The sequence below is a fragment of the Odocoileus virginianus genome, unplaced genomic scaffold (genome assembly GCF_023699985.2).
Source record: "Odocoileus virginianus isolate 20LAN1187 ecotype Illinois unplaced genomic scaffold, Ovbor_1.2 Unplaced_Contig_28, whole genome shotgun sequence".
Classification (NCBI taxonomy): domain Eukaryota; kingdom Metazoa; phylum Chordata; class Mammalia; order Artiodactyla; family Cervidae; genus Odocoileus; species Odocoileus virginianus.
Genome location: NW_027224345.1, coordinates 81424 through 97854, shown reverse-complemented (window position 1 = coordinate 97854; position 16431 = coordinate 81424). Strand labels below are relative to the sequence as shown.

General features: G+C 47.9%; 1 pseudogene; it reads left to right on the top strand.

Annotated features, from left to right (window-relative positions):
* Window positions 1-7109: 7109 nt before the first annotated feature.
* Window positions 7110-10708, top strand: LOC110123599 (uncharacterized protein CXorf49 homolog; annotated as a pseudogene).
* The last annotated feature ends 5723 nt before the right edge of the window (window positions 10709-16431 follow it).

Here is a 16431-nt window from a genome sequence, read left to right as displayed (position 1 = left end):
TAAGAAAATTAACAGTTAAATTAAAAAGCAAGCAAAGGCCTTGAACAGACAATGCACTGAAGAGGACATAAGAATGGCAAATAAACACAAAAAACACACAAAATAATGTTTAACATCATTAGCTGTTAGGAAACTGCAAATTAAAACCACAATCAGATACCACTACATACCTATTAGAATAGCTGTAGTTAAAAACAAAAACAAAAACAAAATATCAAAGTGCTGGAGAGAACCTGAAGCAAATGGAATGCTCATATATTGATGGAGGGAATGCAGAATAGTACAGTTACTCTGGAAGACATTTTGCCAATTTCTTTAAAAGGTAAATATATACCTGGTTTTCCCAAGTGGCTCAGTAGTAAAGAACCCGCCTGCCAATGCAGGAGACGCCAGAGACACAGGTTCAATCCCTGGGTTGGGAAGATCCACTGGAGGAGGAAATGGCAACCCACTCCAGTATTCTTGTCAGGATGATCCCATGAACAGAGGAGCCTGGCAACAGTCCATGGGGTCACAAAGAGTCAGATGTGACTGAGCGACTAAGCACACACACTTAGTACATGAGGCATCAGTCCCACTCCTGGGTACTTGCCCTAGAGAAATGAAAACTTAGGTTTACAAAAACACCTGTGCATGAATGTTCATGCCAATCTTATTCATAATCTCTAAAAACTGAAGGCAGCCAAGATGTCTTCCAACAGATGAATGGATTAAACAGCCTCTGGTACATCCATGAAGAGGATACAGTTGATATATCCACAGACTGGATGAATCACAAATGCATTATGCTAAATGAAAGAGGCCCGTCTCAAAACGTATCATTATGTTTGTTTAACATTATGGAAAAGGTAAAACTATAAGGACAGGAAATAGATTACTGGTTATCAGAGGTCTGGGATGGAGGGCATGGTTTGACTACAAAGGGCAGAAGAGGGATTTTGGGGGGATGATAAAACTCTATTATACCCTGATCATTGTGATAGTTACATGAGGTTATTCATGTGTTAAAATTCATGGTGCTGAAAACAAAAAAAATGTAATTTCACTATAATAATTTCAAGGATATTATTTTAAAATGTTAATGAGTCACATATAGAGAATTAGGAAGCAAAATAGCATTCAAAATAACACCAGCCATCTCAAAAGTGACATGAGGGAAGTTAAAAACCTTTAGATCAATGCCTTTAAAAAATCTTGGTGAAATTTTCAGCCTGAAATTATAAAACAAGCTGTCAAATAAGTGTAAAGCAAAGACAAACTCTGCTCATGCAAAATCTCAAAAGAAATCATTCCCATGTACCTTTTCTAGGGAAACTCCTGGAGGCTATGTCCCATCAAAAACATTGTAGTAACAGGAAAAAAAGGAGGGGGCAGTTCCAGTAAACAGAATATCTCACTTAGGGCCTAGGCAAAGGAATGTTCTGGATCAATGCAGCACCCTTAGCAATGAGTAAAATTTGGAATACCAATTAACAAAATGATCTCCAAGACCAAAGGAGTGAATATGTGAAGATTCAGAAAATACCGCTGATAAGCCTGTGACAGAAATATTAAGTTCCTTTAGGGCAGGAACTTACTGTGTCTTGTTCACTGTTGTGGTCTGAAGTCTTGGAACAGTACCTGGCACATGGAAAGCATTCAGTAAAGATTTATTAAGTGGAAAAGAAAAGGGAGGAAGAGTGAATGGGAGTAGAGTAACCTGATGCAGTGAGTATACACAGCCCTTTTCAAGAAGTTTTCTATAAAGCTGATCTTAGAAACGTGGAAGAGCTGAAAGAAAAATGGGATGAGAAGAGAGTTTTTAATTTAGGAGAAATGACATGACTATATGCTGATAGAATGATCTTCAAAAGAGGAAAATATTTAGGTGGAAGGAGGAAAGATTTCTTCCGATTACCCTATAGTCTCAGGGAAATGGAAAACAAGGCCATTAGGTGACAGCGAAGATACTCCCCAGTATCTTCAACATCTCTAGATGGTCCTCTTACCTTCTTTCTTCTAACAGAAAGCTGGCTGATCTCTAAGATATTTACTTTCCTTGAAGCTTTTGAAAGTGGTACTGTCATCTCACACACCTCCACCAATATAGAGCTAATACTTTCGTAGGCTTTAGATCCTTTTTAAGTTATTGAGACTAGTTTCATTGCCTTCAATATGATCTATGTGAAATTGAAAAGAATGTGCATTCCACTATTGTTGAATGAAATGTTTTATAGATGCCACTTATCTTGAGTTAATAGGGAATACAGTTCAAGTCTCCTTGGTAATCTTCTATCAATTAGTTAGAGTAGAATATTAAAGGCTCCAGATATAATTGTTGAATGTCCTAGTTCTTGCTTGAATTCTGTCAAGTTTGGTTACGTGTATTTTGAGGCTCTGTTGCTATGTGCATAAAGCTTAAAATTGTTATGTTTCCCTAATTAAGGGATCCTTTTATCACTATAAAACGTTCAGTGATGGTTCTAGTAACATTTTCCGCCTGAAAAGTCTGCTTTCTCTGAAATTGTTATGGATACAACAGGAGTCTGAATGCTTGAAGTGAAGTGAAGTGAAGTTGCTCAGTCGTGTCCGACTCTTTGCGACCCCATGGACTGTAGCCTACCAGGCTCCTCCATCCATGGGATTTTCCAGGCAAGAATACTGTGAGTGGGTTGCCATTTCCTTCTCCAGGAGATCTTCCCAACCCAGGGATTGAACCCGGGTCTCCCGCATTGTAGGCAGATGCTTTACCATCTGAGCCACCAGGGAAGTCTTTTCAGGAGTTTGAATGCTTAATTCTAGTATATTTTTTCTACTGTTTTATTCTGTAAAGATTATGTCATTAATTTGAAAGTATACCCACTGTCAAGGGAATAAGCTTGAACCTGGTTCTTACATCAAGTGGACAATCATTGCCTTTTGATTTGAGTGTTTAATAAATTCATAATATAGATAGATTTATGTGTTTTGCTATGAGTTTTATACATTTTTCATGTCTTTTTGTTCGTCTAGTCCTCTATCACTACAATCATTTGAGTTAAACAGATATGTTCCAATGCCACTTGATTCCCCTGTTCCAGAGCTTACCAGCTGAGGTCTCAGAGCTTGCAGGTGGCCCTTCCTTCTCTAGCAAGAGCTAGCACGTGCCCTGTGCTGGTAGATGCTACAGAGTCTGCTCCCTCACAAAGCAACAGATGCCTCTCCCAGGGAAACCCCCTATCTCTTCTCCATAAACTCACTGGGGATATACTGAGCCTGATAAGAGGAAAAAGAAATGATACACCAAGGGAGTTGCAATAAATAGCCAGCCTGTTCTGGCAGGAGCAGGACAATATCCCTGGGACAGGATTTTGAGGGTGCTGGATCAAGGGGACTGGAATATAACATCAGATAAGCAAGTTTTACTGAGTGGAGACACTCTGTCATGCCATGGGATTTAACACACTGGCAAGGATTCCAGGAGATGGAGGAAATTCACTGCCAGACTGGTCCTTTGAAGCTTTGAGAAAGTGATGCCCCATACAGAGAGAAGTGGAAATGCCACCTTGGACTGGCAGATGGCAGAGGAAGGAACAAAAAGGTTGAGTGATGCAGATATGCTAGAACGGATAGCAAAGGTGAGGCCAGCCGTGTGGCCTGATGGTTATGTCCCACTGTAGGGCTGAGAGGACTCATCACTCACCAAAGCCATCAGGAGCATTCTAGTGAGAGGGGCCCCAGCATCACTAAGAAGTTTGGTGGTTGTGCCCTTCTGCAGGCCAGTGCTGATAATGGAAGAAAAGTGGTCCTGCCCTGAACTCATTACCACCCATGGGAACCAAGGAACTCTTCTGTAATAGAGGGCAGGTCTTAATCAAGAGATGCCAATGGAACACATGTCCAGTAATGATCAGCGAGGTTAGAGGGGCAGTCAAGGGTGCCTGCTTGACTGGGATAAAGCTCAGAAGATGGCTCAGATAGCATGGCTCCCTATGGGCAACTACAGCCAGATACAGGCAAGAATGCAAAAGAAGGAGGGCAGTTGTCCCACTAAAAAGCCACAATCTTTTGCTCAGTTCCTGGTCCTGAGCCAACTTAGAGACTGGCCCCACTGAAGAGGTAGATGAGTCTTGAGGAGGAAGGATCCAGAAACAAGGCAGTGGGTTACAGTCTTCCCTAAAGAGAATGACTGCCATTTCTCAGGTGATGGTACACTGAGGCTGGAAAAATATCCAAACACTTCTACTACTACTGGACACAGGGTCTGAGCTGACATTGATCCCAGAGGCCCAAAGTATCACGATGGCACCTGTTAGAATGCGGCTTATGAGGTGCTGGTGTTAAAAGGAGTTGGGAAATAGGGACCAGATCACAGTGAGCTGACTGGGTCCCTAGACTGACACAGTGGTCATTTCTCCAGTGCCCAAGGTGATAATTCTAAGTGATATACTTGGCAGTTGGACCAATGAGCCTCACATTGGATCACTGGTTTGTGGGGTACGAGCTATCACCTTATGAAGGTCAAGAGGAACCTCTGACACTGGCTCCCACCCCAGGCCAAGAGAGCAAGTCAAAACCAGTATCAGATCCTGGTGAGGATAGAGGGGTAAATTAGAGATCAGGGACATCATTGGAGATGTATGGGATGCAGGGGAAGAGGAGGTAGGAGAGCCACAGGGATGAAGAGGGTGGAGGTGGTGAGAAGAAGTTTTAACATTCTCTCTATGGGGGAGGGAGGAAGGGAATGGAAATGGTGAGAGGGACGATAGAGGCTTCCACTGGATCCACCAGTAATGTTTCCTAGGGCACTGGTGGATGCAGGAGATTTTGCTTTCTGCTTCTTTATCCATTTGAGCATGTCTGAAACAGCACACCATGACCTTAAAAGTCCTTGGAAAAAGTGGGAGAGGGCAGTATCCACACACAGGCAGGAACCATGGTGGTGGGGGGCATGCTTGAGGAGGAGGATTGAACATTTACAGTGCGCCCAATCTCCCCTAATCTTCAGCATGGCCAGCTTCTCAGGTGCAGACCCAGAGAAACTGGGCCTTTGAGTTAAACAGGCAAGAGGGGTTCAGGTACCCCAGGCTTCTCCAGGAGGTCAGTCAGAGAGGGATGCAGGAGGGAGAGGTGACTGAAGACAGAGGAGTAGGAATAGGAAAGAGAGGGAGGAAGGTAGGGGGAAATGGAGGGCTGGTTGTTGGAGTAGGGGTTGGGTGGCAGACAAGGGAAAAATTCTAACACTCCAGGGCCTAAATTCTAACACTCCTTGGCTTTACCAAGGGAAAGACCAGTTCCCAGACATGAGGGAAGCTGGGAATCTCCAGTTTCAGGAAAATCTGAGAGACACCTGGTAATCCACACCCACTGCTACGGGCACTGGTAGGCCTTGGTTGTGCTTCCTTCTGGACATTGAAAACATACTTGTACATACACTTATATGAATTCTCAAATGTTAGATACAATTGACTGTGTGTGTGTTTCAAGTTACCAGTGTGAATCCAACTCCATAATTCTGCGACTTGCAGCATGCAGTCAGGAGGATGCTTTTGAAATCTGTGCATGGGGCCTGATGTGTTCCTTTGGACTGCCAGGTTTTAATCCACTGGATGTGATGCCATGTTGCATTTATCCATCTCCATATTGATGGGAATTTGAAGTCTTCCCAGTTTTTCCCATCACAAGCATCTTTGTGCATGTGTTCTTGTGCACTACAGGTAACAGCCATGTCTCTAGAAGATGCACCAGGCAGCAGACTTGCCTGAACACGGAGGAAATAGCATTTCATTTTATTTTTACTTTCACTTTTAAGGTCTTTGGCTAAAAGCAAGGACTCTGGAACCAGACTGCCTGGTTTCAATCCTGCCATTGATCCAGATGAGCCAAATGACCTTGGGCCAGTAGCTAAACCTCTTGTGCCTATTTCCTGTAATAAGCCAGTAATAGTGGGTACTTAAGTCCTAGGATTGGCGCAAAGATGCATTACATTTTAGCTACCGTGCTTAAGGTAGAAGTGCTGTAGAAGAGTAGAAGCACTTTTAAAAGAGTGCCAGGAACAGAGTCCATGCTGCATACCGTTGCTTTTCCTGGATTCTGCCAAATTACCCACCCAAATGGCTCTTTTCAACACCACAGCAGGGGTTGGCTCCTAACCTCTCCCACCTCTGAATGGTTAACCTCTTTGAAGATCACAAACCTAGAGTGTGAAAACCGATTTGTGGTTTTAGTTTGCACCCCCAGGAGCATCAGTGGTGAGCATCTTTTGCAGTGTGTACTGGCCACTGGAATTCCCTCTTCTTTAAATTGCTTCGGAGTGGAGGAGGAGCTGAGGGAGTGGTGCCAAGTCCAGCCCATCCCCAGATCCACCTGCAAATAATGTTTGCTGAGAACACAGGCCCAGGACGATCTGATCACCTATCTAACGGAGCAGTTGAATCAGACCGTTTAAGCAGTAAATAGGACACTCTTTGCTCTCTGGCCATTTAGGGAGAAAGTACGCCTACCACTGATCACTGATCACTGCCTGTGGGATTCTTCTGCCCGTTCTCCCATTGGGTGGTAAGGCTCGCGGTGGAAGGGAGGATGGCAAATGCTTTTAGCACGTGCTAGGCGCCCAGCGCCTCCATCCTGACATTTCATCCTCACCTCCCAGGAGACCAGCGCCTTTAGTACCCTCCTGCCTCCCGCTCCACCCACTTTGTACACAGTCAGGGCTCAGGGCTGTGACTCTAATCGGAAAGGGGGGAGGTGGGCAGGACAGGAGGAGGTGGGATGAGAGGCTTGACAGAGGTACTCGCACCATAACCTTCGCCCACCAACTTGCCAGCTGCCCAGAGGGCCCTTGCGCTTGGCAGCAGACCAGAGGAGGCCCTTGACCCCATTGGTTATGCCTCAGGGTGGACCAACAAGGTGCGTGCTGGTTGGCGGGAACCAGACCAATGAGGAGGCGGTGGTGCAGTTGTCCCAGGCATGCTGAAAGCCTTGTGTCGTTTGCGGCGACCTCCTGCATGCAGTGCCTGTGCTGCTTGACGGCGCCCTCCAGACGCTGCCTGCGTCCTGACCTGACAGCCACCACCAGCACCACCACTGCCACCGCGACCTGGGTGATAAATTGTCGCCACCCCAGTTCCAGGGGCCACCCAGATCGTGACATGAGCTCCTGGGATGATGAGGTGTCTGTTGGGGGAGCAGGTTTTGGCCTCCAGGGTGGGGAGCAGACCAGTGTCCATCAGGCCGGTTCTGCAGCCCCACGAGGACCCAGACCGGGCCCCGAGCCGGGGACACCGTGAAGCGGCGAGGGTGGCTTCCCAGACCCTGAGGGCTTCGAGTCAGTGTGGGAGGTGCTGGATGCCGGAGGGCTGGTGCTGTGGGGCCGCGAAGGCCGGCCTGGTTCCCCGGTTAATGACAAGGGGGACGCCCTGCAGTTGACTGATGAGTCGGTGGCGGCCATCCTGCGGCAGCTGAGCGACCTGGATGTGCTGGCCGTCAGCAGATACCCATACCCGGAGAGCTATGCAGTCGGTGAAGTGTCCATCTTGTGGGCCGACCTCGAGACGGGTCCCGGCGGTCGAGGCGCCGCTGCCCAGAGTAGTGGGGAAGTGGCTCCGGTTGCAGTCTGCCCTCTCCAGGTCGGCGGGCCCAAGGCGGGTTGGACCTGGGGAAACCCTAAGAGAGGCACTAAGAGTAGGTTGAACATGGCTGTGGATCGCCAGTGGCCTCCCTCAGAAAGCCCAGCAGGGCTGCTGTCTGACCCCGAGTCCTCTGATGAGTTCAGTGAGATAGAGCTGATGAGGGTGAGCATTTATCCCAAAGATGGAGGCCAGGCCAAGCTCAACAGCCCCGAGGATCCCAGGAACACGCCCAGATGGTTGAATGTCCAAGGCAGGGAAAATCTCCTTAAGGTGCCAGGCATTCTTCTATCCTCGGCTCTGTGAGGATTCACTTCGGTTGTGGAAAGGCAGGGCAAGCAGGGCAATGAAGAGCCGGACATCTCTTCCTCTAAGAAAATGCAGAGCATGCTCTGGGGGAAGGGGGGCAGCAGGCCCAGCTACCCGGGAGTAGCAGTAGCAGCAGTTTCTGCAAGTGGCTGCTACAGACAGCCTGCTGCCGGCCACTCCAGGAGGAAGGGGGCCCAGGAGAAGAAAGAAATCCCTCGGGGGAGCCTCCAAATCTGCCCTGGGGGAACCTTCTCTTCCTGGGGGCAGGGAATATCGGCCACTCCCCTGGATCTGGCCACCTTCCCCTGAGTCTCTGACATCCCACTGCTTGGGAGATCCAAGAGGTATACCTTGGTCCCTTTGGGAACCAAAGAATCCAAGCACATGGGCGCTGGGAAGAAATCCATGGTCAGGCGGGTGGGGCAGGTGGTGTCTGCGCTGGCGATGGCGGGAGAAGATGACAACCCAAATAGAGACCCATTCCCAAAGGCCCAAGTGGGTAGGCCAGGCCTCTCCTCTCTCCCCACTATTCCCCCTCCCACCCTCCCCAAGACACACTTCTTCACCCTCTGTCCATCCCTTAGGGGTCGTCAGTGGGTCAATTGGATGCCAGATTGGGGTCCTTTTACTAGGGACAAACGTTAAGGTAGCACTTTGGGTGTGCTGGGCTCGGTTCTCCACCCTTGGCCTGTTTCCAGCCTCCTCCACGAGGCTGGGGCTGGAGTGGAAGGGGGGGCTGGTAGCCGAATTGGGTCAAGGGGACCCATTGGAAACTTCACAGTCTTGATCTTTAGATGCAGCACTTTCCTGAATCTTACTTCCTAGCTATTCCCCAAACCTTCTTTGCAGGGGACCTGGGCTTTCTCAATGCTGCACTGTTGTCCCCAGCTCAGCTCTGCCTGCTGGCCTGGGGCTGACTGATGGAGAAAGTGCTAAAGAGATCAGCCTTTCAATTCTCTTCCCAAGCCCGTGCTTCAGCCTGGTCCTGAATCACATGCGCGTGCACACACACACACACACATAGACAAATGCACTGGTACACACACACAGAGACATAGACATACAAATGCACTGGTATACACACACACATATCCTTAGTCCAGATCGGTGAGAAATTTTTGTTTTAGCTGCCCACTCACAGGCCATAGCCATCTTGTCCATGGATGCATCATGGAGAACCCAGCAGTGGCGACCTCAACATCAGAGGCCTGCAGGATTCAGGAAACTCAGAGCCCGTGGCCATGAACAAGGGAGAAGTCAGGCCCAGAGGGCCTGGCCCCTCAGGTGAGTGTCCTGGGTTTTGATATGGGGGGAGGAGGCCAGCGGTGAGGGCAGAAACCTCTGTCTCTGACTCTCTCTCTCTCATCTGGGGGCTCAGCCTTGCTCCCAGGCCGCTTCTCCCATGGGAAACAGGGTGTCAACAGGCCTGGCCCTGGCCCCATCATCCTCTGTGTGGGGTTTGTTTGGCAGAGGTGATCAGTGGCATTGCCCCACAGCTACTCCAGATTGTAGACCTGCAGGCTAATAGCCTTTTCTGTGAAGTGCTGTTTGCCCACATTGCTCTGCCAGGTGCTGGCTGTGGCTACAGCTCTGGGAAGCTCAAACCCAGAACCATGGGATTTGCAAACCACAGTGGTGAAAATGCTGCCCATGGGGAACAGGGGAGGCGGGCCCAGAGAGAAGGTTTGGGCTGCTGGGCAGAGCAGGGGAGGCCTGTTGCCAGCAGAGGGGGGTGCTGCCTCACCTTGCGTTAGACCCAGCTTGGCCCTTTCCACCTCACTGGGAGCCTGGGAAGCTGGATTGTGTGTCCTTTCCCTGTCAGGTGACCAGGAACCAACTGACCATTCTCCGAGAGTGGAAAGGCGGCAGCAGCCACCGGGAACCCAAGGCTGTCTTCAGATAATGCTTCCTCTGGCTCCTGGAAATGCACACGCAAACCCCATGGTGGGATATGGGTCCAAGTTCAACTGACATGTGTGAGGGCCCCCTCCCTCGTCCCCATCCCACACCCCATAGAGGGAGCCCACCTCCTTTCCACTGAGAAAAGTCTTTCCCTTGCCAGTCTGGACACCTGGCTTTGGGATGGAGGGCCCGGGGAGAGGAGAGGAGGAGGAGAGGGGAGGCGGGTGTATACTAACCATTTCTCTTCTTCCTGTGTCTGCTGGCCTAGTGTCTGGTGCTACAGAGAGAAATAGATGACCTTAAGGAGCAACTTGGTATGAGGAACCAGGGACAGAGGGAAGCGGGTTCTTAGTGCAGAATCAGGGGTGGGCTGCCAGTGCAGGGGGCCTTGCGGGGATCAGTATTCCTGTGGGGAGGAGAACTTAGCAAGCCTGATCCTGGAGCCTGCTGTGCATGTTCAGCTGGGCGTGCGGACAAGTAGCAAAGTACTGTGTGGACTGCGAGCACACTCTGCCAGCCAGATGAGTCCTAGAGAGCTCCTTCTGATAGGACTTGTAGAGATGCCTTGTTGATCCTTCCCTTTAACTGCTGCTTGGTGTGGCCTCTAAGGTTCTTGTTGGATTGTTTGTTTGCATGGTTTGGCCGTGGCCCCAAGCTTGAGAGCTGCTGACACATTTTGTTTCCTTTTAGGAAAGGGCTCCACATTTAATTCAGGTGGTGGGGAGGATCAGGTCCAGAGCTCTTTGCATCGGGGCTGGGAGGGGACTGGGTTTCAGGTTTCAGGGCCAGGAGGTTGCCTACGGGGACAGGGAGACAGGCTCCTATATCCACTCTGTCTGGTGCGCCTGCTTATGCGTCTCCCTGTTGTAGCCTCCATGCAGCACCTGGCTGACGAGTTCCAGATCCTTTGAAGTGAGTGTTACACACACCATACCCCTTCCCACAGTCCTGACTGTTGAGCAGGGTTGTGGGCTGGCCCTGTCTTGAGGCTGTTCCCTGACTCTGCTGTTTCACAGGTTGAGCCCAGTATCTTCCTGTAAGAGGAGCAGCTGTTACCTCCGGGGCCGGCGAGCTGCAGCCAAGCTTGTTGCCTCTCGTTCTGCCTCCACCAGGGCATCCTCTGCCCTTGTTTTGCCCCCTCTCTGCCCCAGTTTCACAGCAGTTTTTGATTAAAGGACTTCTCGTATTCTGTGTTCTGCCCTCTCTCTGGGGGGTAGGGGTTGGGGGAGTGGGGCAAGGCCTGGTGGAGAGCCACTCCATATTATAGAGCCTGTTGCAGAGCATTACCTCTGGCATCCTGTGTTGGGGACTCTGGGTCAGCCTCTGCTACCATCCGGGCCAGCAGGCCAGAGGAGTGCCCCCAGTCTAGGTTCTGTGTGGGCTCTGTCTGGCCACATTGCCACATCCTCCCTTTCCCCTGAAGGCCCTCTTCTAGTTCTCTAAACACCCTCCTCTGGGATTTGGCGGTTCCCATTCATCACTGCCATTCTGCCTCCCCATCAGAAGGAACTCATTACCACGTCACAGAGCTCCAATCCATCCCCCTTCTCTCATTGTTCTCATTGTCCTGCTTACCCTGACCACTCTGCTTTCCTGTCAGAGCACCCTTGATGCTCACAGGAGGAAAGTTCAGGGTAGTTGCTGAGATGGAGGTCAGGAGAGGTGTCTGGTGCCAACCTGGGGCAGAGTGCACCCTGGCAGCTAGAGGTGAATGGTCCAGTCCTTGGAGCTTTCACATTCTCCATGCCCTAGCTATCTTGCTAGCCTACCCTCCTCCAGCCTGGTTGTCTCTCTACCCTTGAGTGAAAATGGGCCCATCGGGCTCTATGGCAAGTGAGGTTGGTAGGTCTGTGTTCTTACAAGGTCTCCATCAAATACTGTTCCACCAGTCCCATGACACAGATTTTCCTGCAAAATTATACTTCCCAGAGTGTCCCAGCTTAGTCTCCCAGACTACTTGTTAGGGCACACACGATTGGGTCTGATATCCATGTTCAATTTCACAGTAATCCAAGTCTATGCCCCAGCCAGTAATGCTCAAGAAGCTGAGGTTGAGCGGTCCTATGAAGACCTACAAGACCTTATAAAACTAACACCCAGGAGAGAGCTAAGATGGCGGAGGAATAGGATGGGGAGACCACTTTCTCCCCCACAAATTCATCGAAAGATCATTTGAACACTGAGCAAACTCCACAAAACAACTTCTGATCGCTAGCAGAGGACATCAGACACCCAGAAAAGCAGCCCATTGTCTTCAAAAGGAGGTAGGACAAAATATAAAAGATAAAAAGAGAGACAATAGATTTAGGGATGGAGATCCATCCCAGGAAGGGAGTCTTAATAGAGGAGGTTTGCAAACACCAGGAAACACTCTTACCTGTGGCTCTGGGGGAAGTTTTCGAATCTCGGAGGGCAACCTAACTGGGAGGAAAAATAAATAAAACCCACAGATTACATGCCTAAAAACAACTCCCAGCAGAAAAGTACCCCAGACGCTCTCATCCACCACCAGCAAGTGGGGGCTGAACGGAGAGGAGCGGGCAGTGGCATTGCTTAGGGTAAAGACCGGGCCTGAAAGCCCTGAGGGCAATCTGAGGGAGCTAACGAGAGATAGCAACTTAAACTGTGGGATGCACTACCCGCCCATTCCCAGAACAAAGGACTAAGCGAATACCAGAGAAGAGCTAGCCGGCTGCAGACTGGCCCATCCCCCGCCAGAGGCAGGAGGCAGGGGGGAGGGGAAAGGGGCAAACTCAGCCCCAGAGACGGCATCCCCTACCAAACTGCAAACAGGCTTCCAGTCTTCTAACCAAAGACTTCCTGAGATTCTGGATGGTTGACATCCACCGGGAGGGTCGCAGCCAGAAATCAGCTTCCCAGAAGAGACACAAGGTGCACCCAACCGGTGCGCGGAAACTGAGGCTGGGACCGCGGAGGGGATAAGGCACACTGCACCCGGGGAGAGTGCACTCGTCAAGCTCCTGGCTGCCTGAGCTGCTCGAGCCGGGGAAGGCACAAACGCAGGCCCAACCGAGTCTGCATTTTGTGGAGTACCCGAAAACCTGAACCTGAGTGGCTTAGGCCTGGGAAGTGCACACAACTCAGGGCCCGCTCCCTGTAGAGCAACCTGGAGCCTGAGCAGTGTAGACGGGGAAAGCACACATGCCGTGAGTGGGGGCAAACCCAGTGTGGCCAGAACAATGCTAGTGCTCCCCACACATGCCAGTGATATTTGTCTGCAGTGCCCCTCCCTCCCCACAGCACGACTGAACAAGCAAACCTGAACAAGAAACCACCTTCGCCCACTTGGGTCAGGGTGGAAATTAGACACTGAAGAGACCTGCAAACAGAAGCCAAATAAACAAAGGGAATGGCTTTAGAAGTGACAGGTGCAACAGATTAAAATCCCTGTAGTTAACACCGACTACACCAGAAGGGGCCTATAGATATCGAGAAGTGTAAGCTGGAACAAGGAGCTATCTGAAACTGAACTGAACCCACACTGCCCACAACAGCTCCAGAGAAATTCCTAGATATATTTTTACTATTATTATTATTTTTTTAATTAAAATTTTTTTCTTTTTTTTTTTTAAAGTCCTCTATTACTCCTCTAATACTCCTTAATTTTTATTTTTATAACCCACTATAACCTAGCAAAAAAAAAAAAGGACCCTATTTTTATTTATTTATTTATTTATTTATTTATTTTGTTGTTGTTGTTGCTGTATTTCTTTTTTTTTTCCATTTATTTTTATTAGTTGGAGGCTAATTACTTTACATCATTACAGTAGTTTTTGTCATACATTGAAATGAATTAGCCATGGATTTACATGTATTCCCCATCACCGGTCCCCCCTCCCACCTCCCTCTCCACTCGATCCCTCTGGGTCTTCCCAGTGCACCAGGCCCGAGCACTTGTCTCATGCACCCAACCTGGGCTGGTGATCTGCCCCACCCCAGAGAACATACATGCCTCAATGCTGTTCTCTCGAAACATCCCACCCTCACCCTCTCCCAGAGTCCACAAGTCTGTTCTATACATCTGAGTCTCTTTTTCTGTTTTGCATATAGGGTTATCATTACCATCTTTCTAAATTCCATAAATATGTGTTAGTATACTGTAATGGTCTTTATCTTTCTGGCTTACTTCGCTCTGTATAATGGGCTCCAGTTTCATCCATCTCATTAGAACTGATTCAAATGAATTCTTTTTAATGGCTGAGTAATATTCCATGGTGTATATGTACCACAGCTTCCTCATCCATTCGTCTGCTGATGGGCATCTAGGTTGCTTCCATGTCCTGGCTATTATAAGCAGTGCTGTGATGAACATTGGGGTGCACGTGTCTCTTTCAGATCTGGTTTCCTCAGTGTGTATGCCCAGAAGTGGGATTGCTGAGGACCCTATTTTTAAAGCGAAATTCATATATATTTCTTATATTTTTTGTGTTTTTGATGCTTTTTAATATTGTATTTTTAAGAGTCTAACCTCTACTCTAGATTTTTAATCTTTGTTTTTCTATATTTGATATCAATTTTGGATATTTAAGAATCCAACCTTCAGTACCCATTTTTACTCAGGAGTGTGCTTACTGGTTTGATCACTCTCTCCCCCTTTTAGTCAAAAGGGGGGTCTCTCCCCCAGATCACCTCTATTTCCTCCCTCCCCCTTCTCTTCTCAATCCAATTCTGTGAATCTCTGTGGGTGTTCTGGGCTGCAGAGAACACTTAGGGAACAGAGTACTGCCTAGATCTGTCTCTCTTCTCTTGAATCCCCCCTTTTCTCCCTCACCTCTATCTCCTTCTCCCTCTCCTCTTTTTCATGTAACTCTGTGAACCTCTCTGGGTATCCCTTGCTGTGGAGAATCCTTTCATCATTAACCTAGAAGTTTTATTATCAGTGCTGTATGGATGGAGAAGTCTTGAGGCTACTGGAAGAATAAGACTGAAATCCAGAGGCAAGAGGCTTAAGCCCAAAACCTGAGAACACCAGAGAACTCCTGACTACAGGGAACATTAAATAATAAGAGATCATCCAAAAGCCTCCATACCTACACTGAAACCAACCACCACCCAAGAGCCAATAAGTTCCAGAACAAGACATTTCATGCAAATTCTCCAGCTATGCAGGAACATAGCCCTGAGCATCAATATGCAGTCTGCCCAAAGTCACACCAAATCCATATACCCATCTCAAAACTCACTACTGGACACTCCATTGCACTCCAGAGAGAAGAAACCCAGCTCCACCCACCAGAACACCGACACAAGCTTCCCTAACCAGCAAATCTCGACAAGTCAAACACCCAGCCTCACCCACTGGGAGAAACCTCCACAATAAAAAGGAACCACCAGAATACAGAAAGGCCACCCCAAACACAGCAATCTAAATAAGATGAAAAGGCAGAGAAATACCCAGCAGGTAAAGGAACATGAAAAATGCCCACCAAGCCAAACAAAAGAGGAGGAGATAGGGAATCTACCTGAAAAAGAATTTAGAATAATGATAATAAAAATGATCCAAAATCTTGAAAACAAAATAGAGTTACAGATAAATAACCTGGAGACAAGGATTGAGAAAATGCAAGAAATGTTTAACAAGGACCTAGAAGAAATAAAAAAGAGTCAATTAAAAATGAATAATGCAATAAATGAGATCAAAAACACTCTGGAGGGAACCAACAGTAGAATAATGGAGGCAGAAGATAGGATAAGTGAGGTAGAAGATAAAATGGTGGAAATAAATGAAGCAGAGAGGAAAAAAGAAAAAAGAATTAAAAGAAATGAGGACAACCTCAGGGACCTCTGGGACAATGTGAAACACCCCAACATTCAAATCATAGGAGTTCCAGAAGAAGACAAAAAGAAAGGCCATGAGAAAATACTCGAGGAGATAATACCCGAAAACTTCCCTAAAATGGGGAAGGAAATAGTGACGCAAGTCCAAGAAACCCAGAGAGTCCCAATCAGGATAAACCCAAGGCAAAACACCCCAAGACACATATTAATCAAATTAACAAAGATCAAACACAAAGAACAAATATTAAAAGCAGCAAGGGAGAAACAACAAATAACACACAAGGTGATTCCCATAAGGATAACAGCTGATCTTTCAATAGAAACTCTTTGGGCAAGAAGGGAATGGCAGGATATACTTAGAGTAATGCAAGAGAAAAACCTACAACCCAGATTACTGTACCCAGAAAGGATCTCATTCAGATATGAAGGATAAATCAAAAGCTTTACAGACAAGCAAAAGTTGAGAGAATTCAGCACCACCAAACCATCTCTCCAACAAATGCTAAAGGATCTTCTCTAGACAGGAAACACAGAAAGGGTGTATGAACGCGAACCCAAAACAGCAAAGTAAGTGGCAATGGGACCATTCTTATTAATAATAACCTTAAATGTGAATGGGTTGAATGCCCCAACCAAAAGACAAAGACTGGCTGAATGGATACAAAAGCAAGACCCCTATATATGCTGTCTACAAGAGACCCACCTCAAAACAAGGGACACATACAGACTGAAAGTGAAGGGCTGGAAAAAAATATTTCACACAAATGGAGACCAAAAGAAAGCAGGAGCAGCAATACTCATATCAGATAAAATAGACTATAAAATAAAGGTTGTG